Source organism: Engraulis encrasicolus, chromosome 5, assembly GCF_034702125.1.
Source record: "Engraulis encrasicolus isolate BLACKSEA-1 chromosome 5, IST_EnEncr_1.0, whole genome shotgun sequence".
In the NCBI taxonomy this organism is placed as follows: domain Eukaryota; kingdom Metazoa; phylum Chordata; class Actinopteri; order Clupeiformes; family Engraulidae; genus Engraulis; species Engraulis encrasicolus.
This window is the reverse complement of record NC_085861.1, coordinates 36332067-36356510: the sequence shown is the minus strand read 5'-3', so window position 1 is coordinate 36356510 and position 24444 is coordinate 36332067.

Sequence of the window (24444 nt, the reverse complement as noted above, 5' to 3'; positions counted from 1 at the left end):
CTACTTGTGACCTAGTTAATGAACTGTTAACAAACTCTTTTTCAGCGGGAAGGATTTCGCTCCAACCTGGCAGACAGTTTAAGGTAATTATGTTGCATGTTTCATTGATGTTACATCTACAGTATCCAAGGCTTTGAACCAGATTTTTTTTCTTTACTACTTACACTATGTATGTACATGTCACTATGTATGTACGAGTACAACTTGAAAACTAAACTAAAAATAAACCTCAACATCAATCACAGTCATTTAAAGGGACATAATTAACCATTATCAACTGGTCACAATTAATTTTGTTTACAGTTTTGTTTCAAATGTTGAGAAATGAAACTGGTGCTCCTCTTCCTGCAAAATGGCAACGTTTAAAATGTGTGAAATAGTAGCAGTGTGTTGAGTAACAGCTCTAAGTGCACTTAATGGCTGAAAGCGACCGGGTGTCATAACAACCTTACTTGCAAATGGGTGAGCGACTTGCAAATTACTGTGTTGACATGAATGGCCCAGCTACACCAGTATTTTCCAGCGGAAAAGGCCAGATTCCCTGCTGTCATGTTGCTGTCTCCACATATATATTCACATGCAATTGTGGTACAAATTAACAATTATAGATTTGGTAGAAATGAAAAACTACAGAGCTGTCTAATGTTTACAATTCTCTCTCTCAGTGACCTCAAAGCTCCCCAGCACTCGCCATGAAGGGAGGCACCATGACGCTGGCCTGATTATCATCGACATTCAAATCTATTTCCAGAATTCATGCTGCCCTTTCACTAATGTTACCTTTTTCATGAGTACACAACCACCATCAAATTCTAAGTATTCATTATGACTGGAAAAATTGCACTTTTCATACATGAAAAAGGGATCTTCAACATAGTCCGCCATTTTGAATTTCCAAAAATAGCCACTTTCAGCTGCAAAAATGACTGCACTCGGACCATACTAGAAAATATTTGTTTATTACTTAGTACACTTTCATGTAAAGACCAAATTTGGCAATATGCAGCCCAGTTTCAATGAGCAGCATAGTTGCAGTACCTTTTTTTGACCATTTCCTGCACAGTGTCCCTTTAACATTTACCAAGTACTTTACTCCAGACCTGATTCACAAGGAGGGCTCAGTCTGGCTACCGTGAGGCACATTTTAGTTGTTTTTGTGTTGATTTCTTTTGTTTTTATTACTATCATTATAGTGTTATTATTATTATTATTCAAAGCTTATTTGTTTTTTTGTGTGTGATTTTTTTAAACAATGCACCTGCCCCCCAAAATCTGTGCACGCGCATGTGTGTGTGTGTGTGTGTGTGTGTGTGTGTGTGTGTGTGTGTGTGTGTGTGTGTGTGTAAGGCACATTTTAGTTGTTTTTGTGTTGATTTCTTTTGTTTTTATTACTATCATTATAGTATTATTATTATTATTATTCAAAGCTTATTTGTTTTTTTTGTGTGTTTTTTTTAAACAATGCACCTGCCCCCCAAAATCTGTGCACGCGCATGTGTGTGTGTGTGTGTGTGTGTGTGTGTGTGTGTGTGTGTGTGTGTGTGTGTGTGTGTGTGTAAGGCACATTTTAGTTGTTTTTGTGTTGATTTCTTTTGTTTTTATTACTATCATTATAGTGTTATTATTATTATTATTCAAAGCTTATTTGTTTTTTTTGTGTGTGTTTTTTTTAAACAATGCACCTGCCCCCCAAAATCTGTGCACGCGCATGTGTGTGTGTGTGTGTGTGTGTGTGTGTGTGTGTGTAAATAAATACTGTAAATAAATACTTGAAATCGTGTGAGTTTCTTCTATAATATCAGTGGTAAATGCACATTAAATGTTAGTGTATACCGTGTCTGTAATAATCCTGGTCAATTCTTCTGGATGGAGATGTAGTGAGGTATCAAACCTACCTATACAATAATAGTCCCATTGAAAATACCGCCCATTGAAAATGAATGGGAGCTCTTGCACCATTCTAGAGTGCCTTATAATAATACAGTAAGAGTAGTGTTAAGAGAGACCATTTAATCAACACTTTGTGACACACACACTTTGAAAACCACTGGGCAAGGTGGTGACTAGGCCTACATCAGCATCTTTCAGAGAAAAGGTGAGTAGGAGTGGTGCATCAGCATCAGTAGCATCAGCGTCTGGGACCCACCGCCCTGACGCAGTAGGCTACATATGCATGTGGATACGGATACGGGCAGGAGTGTAAATTCAAAGATAGCCTACGGGCAGGAGTGTAGCCTAATCACCAGCGGTGTTTTAAATCGGTGGGCGGCTTCATGTCACTCCCCGTGTCATTTTAAACAGAAGGTGGAAATCAGGAAGATGCGCCAAAACACGTTTTAGTTGTAGACTACATGCATGCATATCGTAAATCAACCACGTAGTTTTCAAATGCCAACGCATTCATATCGTAAATCCACCACGAGACTCAAATCTTAAATCAACCACGAAACACGGGCAATAATAAAATGTTTTCGCTTTTCATTGCACCTAACTCCTCACTCCGATATTTTCATTGCACCTACCTCCGCATTCCAATAAAGAAGGCACGAGGGGCTACTTATTTATTCAATCGTTATTTTATTTTATTTTTACTGGGAAGGAGTAGGCCTACGGGCATGAGTGTAATCAGGCTATCAGCGGTGTTTTAAATCGGGAGGCGGCCGGTTCTGTCATGGCTACAGTGCATTTGATGTAGGCTACTTTGATCAAAGGAATGTATCTGCAGTGTTCTGTCGCGGCCGGTGTGGCAGCTTTTGTGATATGCACCGGAATTCTCATCAAGCGATGTGGGACAAATGTATGGCAGGAACCGATATCGATATGCACCGGAATTCGGCTATATTTGATTTACCCCACTGTACGGCAGGAACCGAATTGTTACACAGGTAGGCTATATTTGATTTACCCCACTGTACGGCAGGAACCGAATTGTTACACAGGTAGGCTATATTTGATTTACCCCACTGTACCCTGTACAAGGCGGATGAGAATTCCGGTGCATATCACAAAATTGTTACACAGGTAGGCCATATTTGATTTACCCCACTGTACGGCAGGAACCGAATTGTTACACAGGTAGGCTATATTTGATTTACCCCACTGTACCCTGTACAAGGCGGATGAGAATTCCGGTGCATATCACAAAAGCTGCCGTTCCCTGGTTCTGGTTCTGTCGCGGCCGGTCCCCGCCCCTGTGCAAAAATGCCAACGCAAATGCCAACGCATGCATATCGTAAATCAACCACGTAGTTTTCAATGCATATATCGTAAATCAACCACGTAGTTTTCAATGCATATCGTAAATCAACCACGAGACTGAAACCGTAAATCAACCACGAAACACGGGCAATATCGTGAATTCACCACGTCCTTGTACACAATTTCCCCCAGAAATTCCCCCATTTTTTTCGTGAAGACTTTACGACTGGTGCGTGATACGGTTGGTTTCACAGTGGTTCCGAGGTCGAGGAAACATTCTGCTTCGTCCTCGACAAATGAGCCACTTCTTTGTTCCAAACTACCACTGTGGCCGCCAGTGCGATCAAACATGCACGTGATTTAAAGATTTAATGTTTCATTTTCATTCTCGTCGAGTCTGTGATGCTAAAAAACAACCGACACGTCTAGTTTACTCTTTGTATTGAAGGCAGTTTCAGCGTGGAATGACATCGCGCAGACCGTGCTTCAAAACAGGGCATAAACCAAAATTAACTGCATCATGGCTGCGACAAGCTCACTCTGTGGCACAAGTAGGAAGCATAACCCGCCCTTAAGGCCACAAATGGTGCCCTAGTGAAGCTTTGCAAGATGCATGGATAAGATTTACAACCTACACTTTCTAGCAGTTTCAATTAGCAGCATCGTTGCACTACCTCCTCTGGCCACCATCCTACAGTGGAGTTTTGGGGTACATTTATATTGTGGACTTCTGTGGAGCCTATGCTCATTTTCATGCAATGTCAGCCTTATTGCTCTCATTTGCAGGCCTTATAAACTGGCTCCATCGGCAACATTTGAATGCAAAGCTGTTCGAAAATAGTAATGATGAAAGGGATCATCTAATCTAAAGTAACACCACCGTGTCAGTGTCATACAGAGAGCAGAGCCTCTTTCTTTATTTCTTGTTTGTGCTTTTTTGTTTTCTCATTTCATTTCTCGGAATTTAATTGTTCAATTAATGTCATTGTATGTCAAATTGATAGTTTTTGTACTCAATGGTTTTTGTTGTATTTTGTTGTGTAGGCCTAGGCCTATTTTATACGTTGAAAATGGGCCAACAAAATAGGCCTGCTGTGTTTCAATGTTTGATACTGTTAGTTATGTATTTTGTTTCTTATATTTGTAACATTTTAGCGCTGGGTATTTTGTATTGTAGGCTATTCGAAAATAGGCTACATTTAACTGTAGGCATATATTTGCCCTTAGACTTAGGCCTAGGCTACTAGGTTAGGCTACTAATTAACCTAATTACGCTGATACACTTGGAAGGACACTGGCCTAGGCTTTGAGAAAAAGTCTTACTGGGAAAATTCATGGGAGGAAACATAGGCAAAAGAATGGGTGGTGATGACTGAGAACTGATTCAGTGGAAGGGAATTAGGCCTAATGACGGCATGAGTCGGTTGATCACCGTCAGCTGTGTCGTGTCAGCTCAGCTGATTTCACTTTGGTTTGCGCGGCAAACTGGAGTGCAGGTTTATAATTAGGCTTTCTAGACCAGTTTGGCCGTTTGGAGGACTACTGGAAGCAAGACAGACTTTGTTGTGCTTACCTTTGAAGCAAGCCAAGACGACTTATTGTACAAACGTGATTTCTGAAACGAGGCAGCCGGTAAGCGCTTGTTTTATTCATTTCGGAACGTTTAGCACGATGGGTGGTCAGAGAATGTAGCCTATCTCAGGAGATAGACTATCTCTGTAGGCTATGGTTCTGACTTGCGTTCTGCTCCATTGATGATGGCTACTACCGCGATGGGGTCTGCTCCTACAATCTCGTAAATCACGAGGGCTTGTGGTTATTCAATCTGGTTTGTTGTCTAACATTGCAAAGTTTATTTTTGAATTATTGTAGACTTGGTTGCACATTTCCTGCATGTTTGCACATGAGCATTTTTGCACATTTCGGTATAACTCATTTCTTTTCATTGTCTGTCTGCGTGTTTCCCTCAAGGTTTTTCACTTAAGGAAAAGACAGAACCACAACTCAACCAAATCAAAAAGGAAATCCTTTACAGTGGAATAGTGCCTTAAACCTCCACCAGAAGTCTCCATCCTTTTTACAAGTTGGGGAAAATGCACAGAGGCCAACCAAAGAAAAAACTCAAACTAAAATAAAACTATTGTAATGAATAATAACACAATAAAAAAGAAGACTATTCAGGACATCCACACCACTGAAATCAATGAAAAAGACAAGACGAATGGAATCATGTGTCTGTGCATAGTCTTTCACGTGTGGAAAACCTTCTGCTGCCAGTGACTAATGCAAAGACTCCACTCACAACAAAACACAACAAAGAGAGAAAACACTTCACATAGGGGCCTGGAGGATAAAGCTTGAAGATAAAAACAGGAAAAAAACAGGAAAAAAGGTTCTGCCTCCCACTTTACTTCATCTCCCCTGTTGACATTCAGGAGCCTAGCCACTCTTTATGTCCATGCAACTGTCTTGACCAGCCGTCTCAGACTGCTGAAGCACCTTTTGTCCATTAGCTCTTGGACTGCTGCTATTGTGGGTGGGGTAGTTCTGAACTTGGACTGTGTGTTGTCCTGGGCTGCAGTTTGGTGTTGTGTCTTCAGCTGACTTCGGGTGAGTACTGCAGTGAATGTTTTCTTTGGCATTTCTAGTGACATTGTATCTTGCTTGTGCAGTAATGTCTTTTACTGACTGTGCTTGCTACTGAATGAATTGCGCACCACATTGCCACTTCGAAGTTTCAGTTAGGTCTTCAGGACTGGCCTGACATCTGCTATGTTCACAGCACTTGGAATGCATCACCAATCTCAGTCAATGCTGCTCTGGATTTTGCCAGCTCCGTTTCCTTCAAGTGTTTGGCATCCATAACTTCCATGCTGTATGGCACACAAGATGGTCTGACTGTCAACTAGGTGATGCCACTTCTTGACCTCGATTCGACAGTGCTTTTGGAAGTAGTTCTTCATCCGTGCTGCAAAGACTGCTGTGCACCCCTTCAACTTGACTTGTGGTCAAGAGGGTTCAGCTTGGCCTTGGCCTTGGCCTCAACTAGCTTCACGATGACACCGTGCCTACAGCTGCACCTCAGGTACAGCACAGTACCAGTAGGGTAGAGGAGAATAGAGTAGGGAGGTAGCTGCTTGGCTTAACAGCTCTCTTCTGGTGAGTGGTTCTCTCACTGTCTGGTTCTGGCCAAAGCACATTTCTTTTTTCTTCTTGGAGAAGTTGATCTCCGCTGATGTCTGAGATAATTGGTGAATTCTGGGTACTGTGGGCGTAGTCCCCGGGGGGCTGGTCCTGATGGCTTGGCTGGGGGTTTAGAGTGGCGGTCTGGTCTGCGGTTCCTTCGGCCTCCTTGGGGTGGGTGGCCAGCAGGGTCAGTGGAATACCTTACTGTGCAGCCAGGAAATGGTGTTGCTGGAGTGTAGAGGAGACATTCACTACAGTGCTCGTCTGAGCTCAGCTGAGGCCACGGCACCCAGTTGCTGTCCGGAACGGCGTGTGGTACAGGTCTGGGGATTTCTCCGCCAGCGGTGGCAGCAGTCCAGGAGCTGTTGGATGAAGGGCACTTTGGCGGTCTGGGTCAGTTGGTCAGGGCAGTTGCATGGACATGAGGAGCGGCTGTCGGATTCCTGAGTGTTGGGAAGGGAAATGGGGGAGAATGGTGTGCAGGGGCCTTTGAAGAGGACAGTGGAGATTTCAAAACAGTCGACAGCAACATGTACCCCCTCAAAAGACCGCAAGAAATGCAAACACGAGTCAGCCTCTTTTGAAGTCCTGGAGCCAACTTACAGGCCCGAACCTGTTCATCTACAGCAAGTGGCACACTACAAGAAGAAATGTTGCTGTTGGAGATGAAGTGTGGCTCTGCGACCAAAATGCGTTACGGGGGCAATTCATGCTCGCAAGAGTGCAAAGTCCAAAGGCATTGTCCAGGATGTCCATGTGAAATTCCCTCCAAGTGGATGTGCTCAAGTGAAAATTCCAAAGCAAACCAAAAAGTCCTGGGACCCGCAAGGTACCACACTGCATCGGGATGTGCGACCGCTCTTCTTCCAAGTTAACAGAAACCAGCTTGCCTGATGGGTGCGATCTTCCTGTGTCACGCCATGCCAAGATCGAGTGGGAAGTGTCGCGGCAGGTGGTGTCTGGGCACAGACTCGCTAATTGACAACCTCCACAGGTCCTCGCTACCATGTGTGGGGTGAGTAAAAAGTCAATGTAACACTTGTTTTTTTAACTTAGAGAATGCCCTTAAATTGTGTACTTTTAGTGTCACGTTGGTGTCGGATGAAGACTAAACCTCTCTGTCTCTGTCTCTGTCTCTGTCTCTCTCTGTCTCTCTCTCTGTCTCTGTCTCTGTCTCTCTCTGTCTCTCTCTCTCTCTCTCGCTCTCGCTCTCTCCTGTGTGTCTGTGTGCTCGTGTATTGCTCCAGCTTGGCATGGGCATATGCATCCTCTCCGTGATGGATGAGCGGAGGAACAGACACATCGGCTTCTGTCACCATAGCCCACCTCATGGGAGTGAGTATCATACAGTTACACACATACCCACATTGCTCCCTCTTTTTCACAGTTTACAAACAAGTGCGTCAAAATAGGGGGAGAATGTTGGACTGAGTCAGCAGGGCCCACCAGTTAGTGAGAATAATTATTTCAAACCTTGCTGATTTTGTTGCTTTGTTATGGACTCACCAGAAATAAAACCCCAATGAAACCATAAAATGATTCAAAGGTCTGGAAGATATGTGACCTTAAAATTATTTTGATCTATCTACTTAAAGAAAGCTCAAAGTGCTGCACATGTTAGCAACAGTGCTTGAATGTAGCTTAACTCTTAAACTGTGCTAAAATGTGCACATAGACACTTTGGACACTTCTAGTTTGTGTGTGTGTGTGTGTGTGTGTGTGTGTGTGTGGGATAGGGAGATCTGACCCTGTGAATATATATATGGTGAATATTTGTGAATATACAGTATGTGTAATGTCCTTGTGTCTGTATTTATGTATGTATGCTACTTGACACCTTAATTTCCCTCGGGATCAGTAAATGATACTCTACTCTACTACGTCATGCTAAAGTAGACAGAGCGTTGAAATGTAGCTGCTGCTGGCAGCTTGTGCTGTCTGCTTTATGAAATCAACTGTAGAAAATATATGGATATATAAAATATTTATAACGGGAAGAATCATGGGAAGGGGCAGGTCTTTGTGCAATGTCAAGAGGTCCAAGTCAAGTCTATTGATCAAGTCTAAGTCAAGTCACAAGTCATTTGACATTTTGTCAAGTCATCATATTATTCACTTGAGTTGAAGTTGGAGAGTAGAGCAGACGTTTCAGGGTTTTGCCTTCATTGGTGCTGTGTGCTCTCACTTGTGCACTGATGAAGGCAGAACCCTGAAACGTCTGCTCTGCTTTCAGGAAGGAAAAAACTCCTTGTGGTTGACATTACTGTCTTTTTTTAGTGTGTAGAAAAAAAGTTCAAGCGAGAGAGAAGGTTTGCATTCAAATGCATCATTCAGTCTAATATTCAGCTCTGAACACGATTTGCTTTTTTCAGATGTTCTACACAGGAGCTGAAATGAACCCTGCCAGATCCTTCGTCCCTGTTGTGTTCAAGAGGAACTTCATGAACCACTGGGTTAGAAAAAATACCTACAATTTATGCATTAAAGTTATGCAGTGTTGGGGGCTGTTGGTGTGTCAAGACGTATTAAATTAAATCAGTCATTACATTTTGTCTTGGTGTTTTGCAGAAGGTGCCATGCACTGTATGTCTTAAGATTGTTTTGTCTTGCTCCAATGTCTCTGCAGCTTACATGTACCTATAATATGGTTTTCTGTTCTTCCCTCCTTGTGCATGTGTACTAGGCAGGTTTCATTATCTGTGGCACTATGGGCGCCATCATGTACGACTTCTTGCTCTTCGTCCGTACGTGTGGCCTGGCTGAGAGGCTAGCCACCTTGAAAGGCAGCCGGCCCCTGGAGGTGGACCAGCAGGACACCTGCGGGCAGCCCATCAAGCTCAACACCCAGGCCCTATAAGCCTGCTGCCCTGCCAAGGGAAGCAAGAGCCAGCCAGCCTCCATTGTTCCTCGCTGCGTGGTGTGAGTAAAAAGTCAATGTAACTTTTATGTTAACATTAATGTTTTTAACCAAAGACTACTTTCAGTGTCACATTGTTGTCAGATAAATCTCTCTCTCACTCTGTCTATATAACTCCAGCTTGGCATGGCCACCACAGTGGAGGTCTCCCTGACCATGCAGCTGGTCATTTGCATCTCCTCTGTGATGGATGGCAGGAAGAATTGATGGCTTCTGTCACCATGGCACACCCCATGAGGGTGAGTCTCAAACACATACACTCACATTGCTCCCTCATTCTAATAGCACATAAATGGGTGCATCAAAATAGGGGGACAGCGCTGGACTGAGTCACCAGGTACAGTAAGCATTTCATCCCTTGCTGATTTTGCTGGTTTGCGTACTAATAAAGACATGAATAGTCTAATTTTAATGGTAGGTGCATTCTAACATGGAGAGACAGAATATCAAAATGAAAATGTAGAAAGTAACTTAAAAGAATATATATTGATTTTGTCATTTCATTGAGGGAAAGAAGTATTTGATCCCCTGCCAACTGTTGAGAGTTCTGGTCCCGAAGACCAGCTAGGCACCTCCAATCATTTTGTCATCTGAATTAAAGACCCCTGTAAATGGTCACCAGCACCAAATCTTGGAAACATAAGACCAAAGGATGTCAGGGACAGAACTTTAGACCTGAACAATGCTGAAGGGTGCAACAAAACCACAAGCAAGAGGCGGTCAACTGTTGTATTTCTTATCCTTTGGATCAACTTTTTCAATCTGCCTGCCTGGGATTCACACAAGATTTGACTTTGTGGGAAATCAATATAATGATGAGAAAGCACCCTGGAACTGCACTGGAGGAGCTAGGCAATGATCTCAATGCAGCTGGAACCTTTACCACTGGTATCTCAGCCACTAAGCAAAACTATTGGTAACACTTGGCACAAATGATTACATTTCTTGTCACAACCTGGCTCAAGTGCCATGACACAGAATGGGGACAGACAAGAGGGTAACCGTTTACAGATCTTTTATTTTCTATAATCCCCATTTCAACCCAGAGCCCAGACAGGTAGAGGGAGAGAGAGCGGAGTCGCCTCAGCCAACCTAGCCTGCTATTACAGCGCAGGCCCTGGCTAGCTCTCACAGGAAGACCAACTGACGGACAGACAGAGAGGCAGAGCGAGTGAAAGAGAGGCCCAGGTGCCCCTTAAGGGCTGTCCTCCACCTGCTCCAGATCAGTCATCATTATCAGCTACAATCAGCAGCACCTGTAATGCAAACAGAAAAGCAGAGACAGAGGCACAGACAGACAGAGAGACGGAGACACCTAGTGTCCTGGTGGAACCCTGCAATGACCAGGCCGTGACCAGGCTGTACACATATGGTAACTTTGATGTTCATTGGCAAACCTCAGGTGGCCCTGCACAGGTTCCTTCTCAAGCAGACTGATATGGGATATGATTATGAGGTGCAGATGAAGCCAAAATCAAACTGTTTGGCATGAACACATCTCACTGTTTGGAGGAAGAGCCTTACCGCAGAGATACACCAGCGGCGACGCGATTCAAGCGACAGAATGTAGCAGCAAGCGATACGAGAGATTGAGGAGACTAGAGTATGTCCGTACAGGCAGAAGGCAAAGCATTCAAGCATTCCCATTGGCTGTGGTCACTGACCTCTATACAGTCATTGGCTGTCGCGGCTTGTCGCCGAACCGCGTCATAGAAAGTTGAAAAGATTTCAACTTCAAATTGTCGCGCTCGTCGCGCAAATCGCTCTAGTCTCCAGAATCGCTTTTGTCTCTCGACTCAATACAAAGTCAATTACTTCCGTCGCTCGACTCGCTCAGATCGCCGCTGGTGTATCTCTGCGGTTACTGCCTATGATCCCAAGAACACCCTCCTCACCATTATGCATGGAAGTGGAAACATTATGGTCTGAGGGTGTTTGTCTTGCCAAGGCACAGCACAACTACATGGCGTCAACAATAAGATGAAGGGAAACATGTATCATAAAATCCTGATCCAAAGATCCTTTCCTTCCCTCCACCAGTAGACTGAAAGTTTGCCATGGATGGGTCCCAACCAGACAATAATCCACAACATACAGCCAAAGCAACAAAGCAGTGGCTTAAGTGGAAGCACCATAGAGGTATACATACATTTTGAATATTTATATACTTTTGAGTGGGCGCGCAGCCAGGGATTCCAAAAGGCTAGGCGGCTAGGTGTTTATCATTGTGCAGGGCTCTAATGGCACTTCCAGAGTATGACAAGAACCTGTTGTCTTCTCGGCTGGCAGTTTTATCCACTTGATTGCATGCTGCATGCTGTTGGTGACACCGTTTAGAAGAAAATACTATCATGTCACTTGTAATGCTTTGCAACACAATATAGCTTTATTTAGAGAGCATGCCAAAGTGTTAACCACGGCTGACAAGGTGGGGTTTGGCGATCAAAGGCAGTCTCTGATTGTTTGGAAGCTGCCGTCACTCAAACGCCCTCCCCACGTGTGATTGGTGCGATACAATAAAACTTAATTTACAAAGCATAGGAATCGATTTTGATGTACTCACGTCAAGATATGTTATCCCAGAATGGAGTCCGTAGGAGTACAGAAACCACCGAAACGCTACACCAGCCGTCTAGAAAACAGGTTCTAACCACACACCACACTGGTCCAATGCAACTTCCAATGTTAAACACCTATCCACTTAGCATTTTGGAATCCCTGGCTGTGTGCGCATTCAGGTCGCATCATAACAGACCAACCCATGTATAACATTAGACTAGAGGTCACTGGCAATTTGCAACAGCACTGGAAAATTACAAGTGCAGCCTCCATCTTGTGTAGTAGGTAGTGAAGTTACCTTCAGTCAATGCAAATCAATAGAGAACACTCCGACCACTGTCCAAAGCTGGACTAAAACTGTGTGAATATGAAGACACATTAACTCATTGGCTGCCTTGGCCGTCGAATGACGTCATTTCAAATAGTGACGCCCCCTACCTTCGACGTCGTTCGCCGACAATTGCGTTTTTTTACAGCCAGGCCTCGAGGACGGTCTGACCTATCTTCTGTATGAATTTCAAGCCTCAAGGCATTTTCTAACTGTTCCTGTAGGTGGCAGAAGTGTCCTTAGGAACAGTCAAGGCAGGGCTTTAGCTCAGAGCAAGATGAAATGTCAAGACAAAAACACCCCTTTTTTACTATTATAATATAATCTCAAAAGTAGCATAGCAAAATCATTTTTGAAAGTAAAGCACCTGTGACAGTAGTCTACTTTCTTGCCCTCTGATTTTAACACAGGTAGGCTACTGATTTTAGTGTCAGAGCCTGGCCAAAAAAAAACCTTCCTCTCATGACCAAAATACAATCCCCTGTTGCTATCTAGCTAGAAGGCATTGTAGCTAACTTGCCCAAAATACACCATGAGATGATCTGTGTGACAACCTTTCATTTTGGATAATGTGATCAGCCTACACAACATCAGGATGTTGCTTACAAAATATCATCTAACAGGAGAATGCACGTGACTAGTGGTGATGTGTCCCAACTGAGGTAACTTGGGTATAAAGTTTGCTACGCTAGCTAGCTAGCTAGCACGAAATCGCTAACAACTTACAACTAAGCCTAAATAAAGGAGCCTTGGTAAGTCAACTATTTTTTACTCAATCCACAGTTATTTTTATGGATCTGTATAGTATGATCAGCTTACTGTATCATCAAAAAAGACAGGGGGGTTGCAGATTCTTGGAACAGAGTAGCCTTTGTGTCTGGTCAGATGCATTCAGCTCACATTAGAAAGCATTGCACTTAGCCTCAGACCAGCTAGCATTCACCACTCCAATCGGCTTGTGAAATGTTGGATGTGTGATCAGTACTTTATCAAAAGAAAATTCATTGAACAATATATGACAAGATCACTATAGCAGAACCATGATGACAGTAATCATAAATCTGCAAATTGTCCGCTCTGCCAAAGAAGCTGCAGTAAGCTACGCTAAGCGGTGCTGCCTGCCTACCTGCCTCCCTCCCCACAAGACACAACACGGTACTATTTCTGGAGGAAATAAACCAGCTGTGATTCGTTCTCCAACGAGGGGAGAGAGAGAGGGAGAGGGAGAGGGAGAGGTAGGGAGTTACCGGAGTTAGGGGCAACTGCTGTCATGATCCATGCTGCGCGCCAGCAACTAAACCAAAACACCCTTGTTTTCGAGTCCCCCCGTTATATTTCAGTATATTAGGTTGAAAAGGTCATACAAATGATCTTTTTGTTCAGGCTACAGATGACAGAAGACTGTGTAATAGCAGCTGATAGGTTTGGAGTTGTTAGGACGATGCCATTACGGGCAAAAACGTTTGCAGTTATAGTTCTACTTCAAATGGCGTTTTCTCAGCTTTTTGGCTAGAAAGCAGCATTTTGGCGAATTCCACTTAATTTCAACAGATGATTATGAAAGAACGGAAAGGGGTAGAGAGACACCGTTTTTTTCTGATGACAGATGAGCGTCTAATCTGTGTTTTGATAGGTATGGTGTTGACATAGACACAGAACTCAATTTTCTGTGAGCCTCCAAAAAACACCCAAAATGCTGAAAAATGGCTGGCACTCCGAGGTACTCTTTTATGAAAATGGCTGGCAGCCAATGAGTTAATCAAGGACCAGATTTGAAATGTCAGGCTAAATTTCTTCTTAAAATCATACGAGTCGATAACACCTGCCAGGATTGTCATGAAAAAGGGGGTGGGGTCACCAGTCTAATGTTCTATCTCTATGGGAAGCACATTAAGGTCATGAAGTGGCCTAGACGGCCTCCAGACATGTACCCTACAGCAGTGTTTCCCAACCAGGGGTACGTGTACCACTAGGGGTACGCGAGCACACCTCAGGGGGTACGCGGAAAAATGTAATAATAGCAAATATATTGAGTGTAGTCACATTGGGATAGAGGAACAGAGCATGTGTGAGGGCGAGGGGGTACTCCTCATATGACAAAATGGCTTAGGGGGTACGCAGGACAAAAAAGGTTGGGAAACACTGCCCTACAGTAATCATATGGAGGGAACTCGAGCACCCATTTGCCAAGCCACATTCACTAAATCTTAATGATTTACACAAAGGTGATCTGCAAAGAAAATTGGACAAAATTCCCTTCTGATATATGCACAAACGTCATCAATTAAACGAAACGTCTGACCTCTGTGAGCAAGGGCTTTTCCAACTACTACTTTGTATTTCATTGAGGGGAAATAAGTATTTGACCCCTTTAGCCAAACACAAATGTAATTAATATTGTATTCTTTAAAGGTGCACCGTGTTATATTTTAAGGAGTTAATTCATGCTGCCCATTCACACGTTACATTTTTCAGGAATACTTACCATTAGCTTCAATTTCTAAGTATTCATTATGACTGGGGAAATTGCACTTTTCATACATGAAAAGGGGATCCCTCCATTGTCCAACATTTTGAATTCCCAGAAAGACATTTTTAGCTGCAAAACGTCTGTACTTTGGTCATACTAGTAAATATTAGTTCATTATTTAGTACATTTTCATGAAAAGATCCAATTTGACAGACAGCACAGTTTCAATGACCAGCATAGTTGCAATCCCTACTCTGGCCACCATCTTACACAGTGCACCTTTTCATGTTATTTTCCGAATTTTCTTTTTGATATTCTGTCTCTGTTAGAATGCACCTACCGTTAAAGTTATAGATTAGACTGATGTCTTTATCAGTTGACAAACCAACAAATTCAGCTAGGGATCAAATACGTTTTCAATGTGTGAACCTACGCTTACCCTTGAACTGTTCTATTGGGGTCCACTCCACACACATGCTTTTTTCTCTGCACATCCAGGCTGCAACAATATCTTGCTTCCTTACTTTTTTACATTAAAGCTAATGCTCAACTCTGAACACTATTTGTTTCAGATGTTCCACACTGGAGCTGTAATGAACCCCAATAAATCCTTCACCCCTGCTATGCTCAAGAGGAACTTCATGAACCACTGGGTAAGAAAAATGTTTACAAATTAGGCATTTAAAAATGTGCGTATACCCTCCCATTGTTTGTAAACTACTTTCAGGTCAGATATAGAATTACAGTATATCACGAAAGTGAATACACCCCTCACAGTTTTGCAGATTTTTGAGTATATCTTTTCATAGGAAAGCATTACAGAAATGTAACTTTGACACAATGATTAGTGACCTTTTAACAACATATTTAACCGCTTAAATTTCTTGTTCACTCAGAAAAAAACAAAATACAGCCAGTAATGTTTGAACATGTACTCACAAAAGTGAGTACACCCCAGATTAAAATCCGGTAGAGAAGGGGCTATGTTGGCTCGAATCGTCTCGAAATGAAAAGGGATGACAAGGGAGGTCATCAGTGTGCGTTTCAACCTTTCTTTGCATTGAACTTTTAAATTTTGAGTCTGCATCTGGCTTAAATAGATTGGTGTGAGATTTGAATACAATCCTATGGAGAACATCATGATCTGCTTCAGTAGTCACAGTGCATGTTGACATGCATGTTTCTTTTAGGTGTATTTCAGATTGCCAATGTTGACAGCATTCATGCATCCCCAAACCATGTCAGTCCCACTACCATGCTTGGCTTATGAGAGGATACACCTTTTTTGTAAAGCTCACTTGTTTACCACCACACATGCTTGACACCATCTAAAGCAAATTTGTTTATCTTGGTCTCTTCAGATCACACAACATGGTTCCAGTGATCCATATCCTTGGTCTGTTCATCTCTCTTGAGACCAAGATTAAAAAAAATGCTTTAGATGATGTCAAGCATGTGTGGTGGTAAACAAGTGAGTTGTACAAAAAAGGTGTATCCTCTCATAAGCCAAGCACGGTAGTGGGACTGACATGGTTTGGGGATGCATGAATGCTGTCAACATTGGCAATCTGAAATACACCTAAAAGAAACATACATGTCAACATGCACTGTGACTACTGAAGCAGATCATGATATTCTCCATAGGATTGCATTCAAATCTCACACCAATCTATTTAAGCCAGATGCAGACTCAAAATTTAAAAGTTCAATGCAAAGAAAGGTTGAAACGCACACTGATGACCTCCCTTGTCATCCCTTTTCATTTCGTTTCATTTCGAGACGATTCAAGCCAACATAGCCCCTTCTCTACCGGATTTTAATCTGGGGTGTACTCACTTTTGTGAGTACATGTTCAAACATTAATGGCTGTATTTTGTTTTTTTCTGAGTGAACAAGAAATTTAAGCGGTTAAATATGTTGTTAAAAGGTCACTAATCATTGTGTCAAAGTTACATTTCTGTAATGCTTTCCTATGAAAAGATATACTCAAATATCTGCAAAACTGTGAGGGGTGTATTCACTTTCGTGATATACTGTATGTGGTCTGCACTGTTGGTGTATCAAGAAGTATGCAATGTGGTCTGCAGCACTGTGTGTGTGTCAAGAAGTATTCAATGTGGTCTGCAGCACTGTTTGTGTGTCAAGAAGTATTCAATTAAATTAGGTATTACATTGCATATTAGTGTTTTGCAGAATGTGTCATGCACTGCAAGTCTGTAGATTGTTCTCTCTTGCTCCAATGTCTCTGCAGCTCACATGTAACTATAACATGGTCTTTGTTCTTCCCTCCTCATGCAGGTGATGTACGACTTCACGCTCTTCTTCTGCATGTGCGGCTTGGCCGAGTGAGTAGCCACCCTGAAATGCAGCCGACATCTGGAGCAGGACACCTGCGAGGAGCTCATCATGCTCAAGACTAAGACCCTACACCGTAAGGCTGCCATCAAGCCAGGAACCCAGTTCTTCTCTCAGCAATCCAGCTCTCCTCTTCAAACTTCCCCCCGGCCCAGTCACCAACAACCAGTAAACCTCAACAATCAAAGACCTAGCATCTACCCTATCCAAGCCCCCCGCCACCATCATGGACATAGTCTGATTGTGTATGTGTGTGCCCCCCTAGCAATGATGTGCAGTGTGAGCGAAGTACACATTCAGACTAACAGCACTGACATAGACAAAGGCATAAATACACACAGTGTCACTTGTCAGTGGAAGGGGGGGCAGCGCTCAGAATCTACACATGAAATGGCACACTTGAAGAAGAAATGTTGCTGTTGGAGATGTAATGTGGCTCTCCGACCAAAATTCATTGAAGGAGCAATTCAAGCTTGCAAGAGTGGTCAACATGACAAGTCCAAAGGCATTGGCTGGGATGTCCGTATGAAATTCCCTCTAACTGGATGTGCTCATGAGACCCACAAGGTACCACACTGTATCGGGATGCACGACAGCTCATCATCCTCCTCCCAGTAGAGGAACAAGTTAGCCGAAACCAGCTCGTCTGATGGGTGCAATCTTCCCATGTCGCATCATGCCAAGATCGAGTGGGAGGTGTCGCGGTGGTTTATGGCTGGGCACAGGTTTGCTTTGATTGACAGCCTCCATCGTTTCTCGCTGCGTGGTGAGTAAAAAGCCAATGTAACATTCATGTTAACAACATTAATGTTTTTAACCTAAGAGAACACCCTTAAATACTGTACTTTCAGTGTCACATTGTCATATGAATACGGAGTCTCTCTCTCTCTCTGTCTCTGTCTCTGTCTCTGTCTCTCTCTCTCTCTCTTTCTCTCTCTCTCTCTCTCTCTCTCTCTCTCTCTCTCTCTCTCTCTCTCTCTCTCTCTCTCTCTCTCTCTCTATCTATCTATCTATCTATCTATCTATCTATCTATCTCTCGCTCGCTCTCTCTCTCTCTGTGTTTTTATATAGCTCCAGCGGGGCATGGTCACTACAGTGGTCTTCCTGACCATGCAGTTGGTCATCTGCATCTTCTCTGTGATGGATGAGAGGAGGAATGGATGCATGGGCTCCTCTCCCATGGCCATTGGCTTCTGTCACCATGGCACACCTCATGAGAGTGAGTGTCACACACATACACTTGCATTGCTCCCTCTCTCTCATAGCATATAAACAGGTGTTATAATTGGGGGACAACATTGGACTGAGTCACCAGGTACAGTGAGAATAATAAGCATTTTATCCCTTTCTGATTTTGTTGGTTTGCGTACTAATAAAGACTTGAATAGTCTGTCATTTTCTTTTAAAATGTATTTTTTATGGGCTTTTTTGCCTTTCTTTCAGATAGAACGGTGAAGAGCGTCAGGAAGCGAAGACTGAGGGACGGGGTAGGGCAAATGAGCCAGGCTGGATTCGAACCCTGGGTGCAACCCTTGCAATGTGCATCACAGCGCCCTGAATAGTCTGTCATTTTCATGGTAGGTGTATTCTAACATGCAGAGACAAAATCTCAAAAAGAAAATGCAGAAATTAACTTGAAAGAATACATATTAAGTCATATTTCATTGAGGGAAAGAAGTATTTGACCCCCTTCCAGCTATTAACACATTGAATACCAGCAGCGTTTTCAGAATTATGTCGTAGACTCCCAGCGTGTTTTTTGTGTGATAGGGCCACCAAAACATGTTATAGCTCGTTTGAAAGGTGAGACTTTCACCTGTTAGTGCGTGAAAACCGCGTTTCTGTATGTGCTTTCATTGCCGAGCTATCGTAAGCTAAACCAAGGCCGGTATCGGCCAAAATCAACATGGAATGGAGATATTGGGGCTTTTATGAATCATGCGCCATTTCAGAATCTCGTGCTTTTTCACGGGAACCAATATTTTTGACACATCTCTCCTGCTCTGCCACCTCCCCCTGCAATTGTATCAACCAATCAAACACATTTTCTCGCCTCCAGAAGTACAAGTTACTTCCTTGTGCACAGTCTCCTGCTCTGCCACCTCCCCCTGCAATTGTATCAACCAATCAAACACATTTTTTCGCCTCCAGAAGTACAAGTTACTTCCTTGTGCACAGTCTAAGTTCCTGCACAACTAATCTTTGCACACACGAAACGGGTCTTCGTCACACGCAGTAGGCAAAACATATCCCAAAACACGTCCCTAAAGGCATTTAGTCCAACGTCAACAACAAAATCCGTTAATCGGATGCGTTAATGTCTCCGATCCTTGTGTGGGAAACAGCTGTAGTGCTGTGCCATGGTTGTGCCATGCATCCATCCATGCATGCTACTGTTTACATAGCTTCATCAACAGTAGCAGCCAGCTTCTCCTGTTCACTACAGCGTCAATTTCAGTTGAATGAAGAATCCAACTTATCTGGTTGCCGATCAAATCCGAGGTAAGGGTAATGGCCAAGGACAATTGCATTGTCCCCCAGAAGGTGTGCTCAGCCGGACTCGATGTGAAAGTGTTGTCTTCTGTAGCCTAATTATTGTGTGAAGCATACTATAAAGCGCTATAGAGTGGACACTGACTGTAGCCTACTATAGCACTAAGTAAACAACATACAAACACGATTCTTGTGTTTAAAAAGATGGCAGCAGAGCGGGAAAGGGGCGCAACAGTGACGTCACCGACGGAGGGCAACAGTTCCTGACAGTAGGCGTACAGTTATCAAAAATATTCTTGGGTTGGCGCCGATCCTGCCGTTGTGATTAAAATGTCCAGATGATGACACAAACTTTTGACTGCCATCTATGCCTGTTCTACTCATCACAGAGCTCCCAAAATCACACACAATACGCATTGAAGTGTGTAGTTATGAAAAATACAATAAAAACTCAAAAACGGGTTTTCCCGTTTTGGAAGCCACCGTATGGGAAGTAAAAACTGGTTTTCCCGTGATTTGGTAGTCAATGTGTTAAGAGTTCTGGTCCCACAGACCTGATGGGCACTTCCAACAACTTGTCATCTGAATTAAAGACCCCTGTAAATGGTCACTAGCACCATATCAATCAGACTCCAAACTAGTATAGGTACCTTCAGTCCATGTAAATCAATGGAGAACACTCCCAACTCTGTCCAAAACGGGACTAAAACTGTGTGAATATGAAGTGTCACATTAATCAAGGACCAGATTTGAAATGTCATGCTAAATATCTACTTAAATCATGTGAGTCGATAAAGTACATTTTAAGATCAGTTTATATTAATAGTGTAGATATTTAGCATATTTAGCAACCCACATCAACCATTGTCCTTGTGTAGTGTGTTGATGGGAATTTTCACATTATTAAGCAATTCTTTGACAGCGATGAGCCGCCTTCTCCATTCATTCATTTCTCAGGTCTGCCTCAAAATAATGGCTGCCAGGATTGTCATGAAAAAGGGGATGGGGTCACCTCAAATCTAATGTTCTATCTCTATGGGAAGCACATTAAGGTCATGAAGTGGCCTAGACGGTCTCCAGACATGATGTACCCTACAGTAATTGTGTGTTGGGAACTAAAGCACCCATTTGCCAAGCTACAGCCACTACATCTTAATGATTTACAGATGATCTGCAAAGAAAAGACAAAATTCCTTTCCGATATGTGCGCAAATGTTGTCATGAACTTTAATAGTAAGTGTTAGTTCATAACTTTAATAGTAAGTGTATTCTGATCATGCCTTTATTTGATCCCTTGCTCACTTTGGTGGTTTGTCAACTGTATTATTCTCACTGTGGAAGGCCCCCCCACAGGGATTTGGTTTTACGTATGCCTGTTAATAATATAAAGGGCTCCATTAGAGCTGTTTGAACATGTTGTGTTGAATGTTTGAATGTTGTGCTCCACCCTTGTACAAGAACATACCTTCACAAGAATTTACTTTAGTGTGATTTACCTTGATTTCTGTGATACCTGCGCAGGTAGAACCCTGAAACGTCTGCTCTGCTGTCAGACAAAACTCCTTTTGCTTAACCTTAGTATCCTTTTCAATGTGAGAACCTGCTCTCACCCTTGAACTGTTCTATTTGGGGCCACACGCGCTGATTTCTCAACACATCTAGAGTGTGACAATATCTTGCTTCCTTACTTTTTTACGTTTGTTTCAGATGTTCTACACTGGAGCTGCAATGAACCCTGCAATGAACCCTGCCAGAGCCTTCACCCACAAGACGAATTCATGAATCACTAGGTAAGAAAAAATATATACATTCAAAACATGCTTATACACTCTCATTGTTTGTAAACTACTTTCAGGTCATATGTAGATGTATGTGGTGAAAGCGAAAGCCCATTGGGAAACTCCAACTCCCATTGTCATTGTGACACAGCACACAAGTGAACTCTGCACACTGCACACAACGAAATTGCATTTATGCCTCACCCGTGCAAGGGGGCAGCCCTCAGTGGCGCCCCATGGGAAGCAGTGCGGTGGGACGGTACCATGCTCAGGGTACCTCAGTCATGGAGGAGGATGGGGGAGAGCACTGGTTGACTACTCCCCCCACCAACCTGGCGGGTCGGGAGTCGAACCGGCAACCTCTGGGATGCAAGTCTGACGCCCTAACCGCTCACCCATCTGCACTGTTTGTGTGTAAAGAAGAATTCAATTAAATTAGGTATTACATTGTGTATTGGTGTTTTGCAGAATGTGTCGTGCACTGCATGTCTTAAGATTGTTCTGTCTTGCACCGATGCCCCTGAATATGGTATATGTTCTTCCCTCCTCCTGTAGGTGCACTGGGTGGGTCCCATGATCTGTGGTGGTATGTGCACAGTCATGTATGACTTCATGCTCTTCCCCAGTATTTGTGACCTGGCCACCCTGAAAGTCAGCCAGCCTATGGAGCAGGACACCTGAGGGGAGCCCATCAAGTTCAAGACCCAGGCCCTATACCGTAGCCCTGTCACCAAGCCAGGGGAAGCAGGGGCCAGCCAGTATTGTTTTAGTAGCGCCTTACTTCCAACAACCCAGCTCTTCTCCTCCCAACAACCCAGCTCTTCTCCTCCCAACGACCCAGCTCTTCTCCTCCCAACAACCCAGCTCTTCTCCTCCCAACAACCCAGCTCTTCTCCTCCCAACGACCCAGCTCTTCTCCTCCCAACGACCCAGCTCTTCTCCTCCCAACGACCCAGCTCTTCTCCTCCCAACAACCCAGCTCTTCTCCTCCCAACAACCCAGCTCTTCTCCTCCCAACGACCCAGCTCTTCTCCTCCCAACAACCCAGCTCTTCTCCTCCCAGCAACCCAGCTCTTCTCCTCACAGGAACCCAGCTCTTCTCCTCACAGCAACCCAGCTCTTCTCCTCACAGCAACCCAGCTCTTCTCCTCCCAACAACCCAGCTCTTCTCCTCCCAACAACCCAGCTCTTCTCCTCCCAACAACCCAGCTCTTCTCCTCCCAACAACCCAGCTCTTCTCCTCCCAACAACCCAGCTCTTCTCCTCACAGCAACCCAGCTCTTCTCCTCCCAACAACCCAGCTCTTCTCCTCCCAACAACCCAGCTCTTCTCCTCCCAACAACCCAGCTCTTCTCCTCCCAACAACCCAGCTCTTCTCCTCCCAACAACCCAGCTCTTCTCCTCCCAACAACCCAGCTCTTCTCCTCCCAACAACCCAGCTCTTCCCCTCCCAACAACCCTGCTCTTCTCCTCCAACCTCCCCTCCGCTCAGTCACCCAGCAACCCCCAACAATCAGACTAACATCTGCCCTATCCAAGCCCCCCACCACCATCATGTACATAGTTTGTGTGTGTATGTATGCATTAGGGCTGCACAATTAATCGAAAAATAATCGAAAACCATGATTTAATCGTGATATCGAAATTGTGATTTCAATTGTGATTTACACTGTAATGATGGCAATAGTGACCAGCCTTCGAGCGTCCTTGAAGCCAGAACATGCTGACAGGCTGGTGTTGAACATACTGACAGACTGCATCTTGTATAATTATTACAATTCAGTTTTATTTTGTCCATCCCGTATATAAGTCATTCTTGGTTATATTTCATTTGTTATAATTTAAAAGAATATTCTGCAGAAAATCAATACCGGTAATCGTGATTACCCAAATAATCGTGATAATGACTTTTTCCATAATCATGCAGCCCTAGTATGCATGTATGTATCTGTGTACTTCGCTAATACTAATTCTAACCATGGCCACAGAGGGCACGTGTGCACTGAAATGGCAAAAACCAGACCTACGAACAAACCAACTAACACAAGACAGGGGGGTCAGAATCTAAACTAATGATAGGGGTGAGCTAGAACATTCAACTTGGGACATACATATTTTTTTACGTTACATTTGCTTACTGGCACGATCTCAACAGTTTTGTTTTTCAATTCATTTTTATTTTCTACAATACAAGATGTGGATACACATCTGTTTGTGTGTGTAAAGGACTGAATGTTCACTGCAGCTTTTTATTTTGGGTTTACATCATTACAAAGCGTGTGTGTGTGTGTGTGTTTGAGAGTGTGGGCCAGTGCAAGGTGTGTGTGAGTGTGAGTGTGAGTGTGAGTGTGAGTGTGAGTGTGAGTGTGAGTGTGGAATATGTGTGGTGTGTAGAATGTGTGTGAGTGTGGAATATGTGTGGTGTGTAGAATGTGTGTGGACTGCTGCCACTGTTGGTGGTGGTGTTCTGGACTGCAATTGAGTGTTGTGCCTTCAGCTGACTTTGGGTGAGTACTGCATTGAATGTTTCGTCCTGCATTCTTGTTACAATGTCTCTTGCTTGTTTAGCAACGTATTTTACTGACTTCCTTGGTCACTGAAGGAACTGTGCGCCACACTGTCATTTGGAACTTTCAGTTAGGTCTTCAGGACTGGCCTGATGCTGGCCTGTTATATTCACAGCACCTGGAATCCATCACCAATCTCAGTCGTGCTGCTCTACTGTAGCTGTTGCCAACTCCCGTTTGCATAGAAGGTTTGGCATCCATAACTTTCACGCTGTATTGCACCAGAGATGGTCTGGCTGTCTACTTGGTGATGCCACTTCTTGACCTTTATTCGGCAGTGCTTGTGGAAGTAGTTCTTCATTCGAACTGCAAGCACTGCCATGTACATCTTCACCTTGACTCGGTCACCGTTGTGGTCAAGAGGGTTCAGCTTGGTCTTGGCCTCAACCATCCTCACGACGACACCATGGCTGCAGCGCCACTGCATGTGTAGGGTAGGGTAGAGTAGTGTAGAGTAGAAGTTTGGCTTAACAGCGCTCTTTTGATGTTTGTTCCTTCACTCTGTCTCCCAGCAAGTTCTGGCCGAGGCACATTTCTTTCTTCCTTCTTGGAGAACTTGATCTCCGCTGATGTCTGAGATTGGTGGTGAACT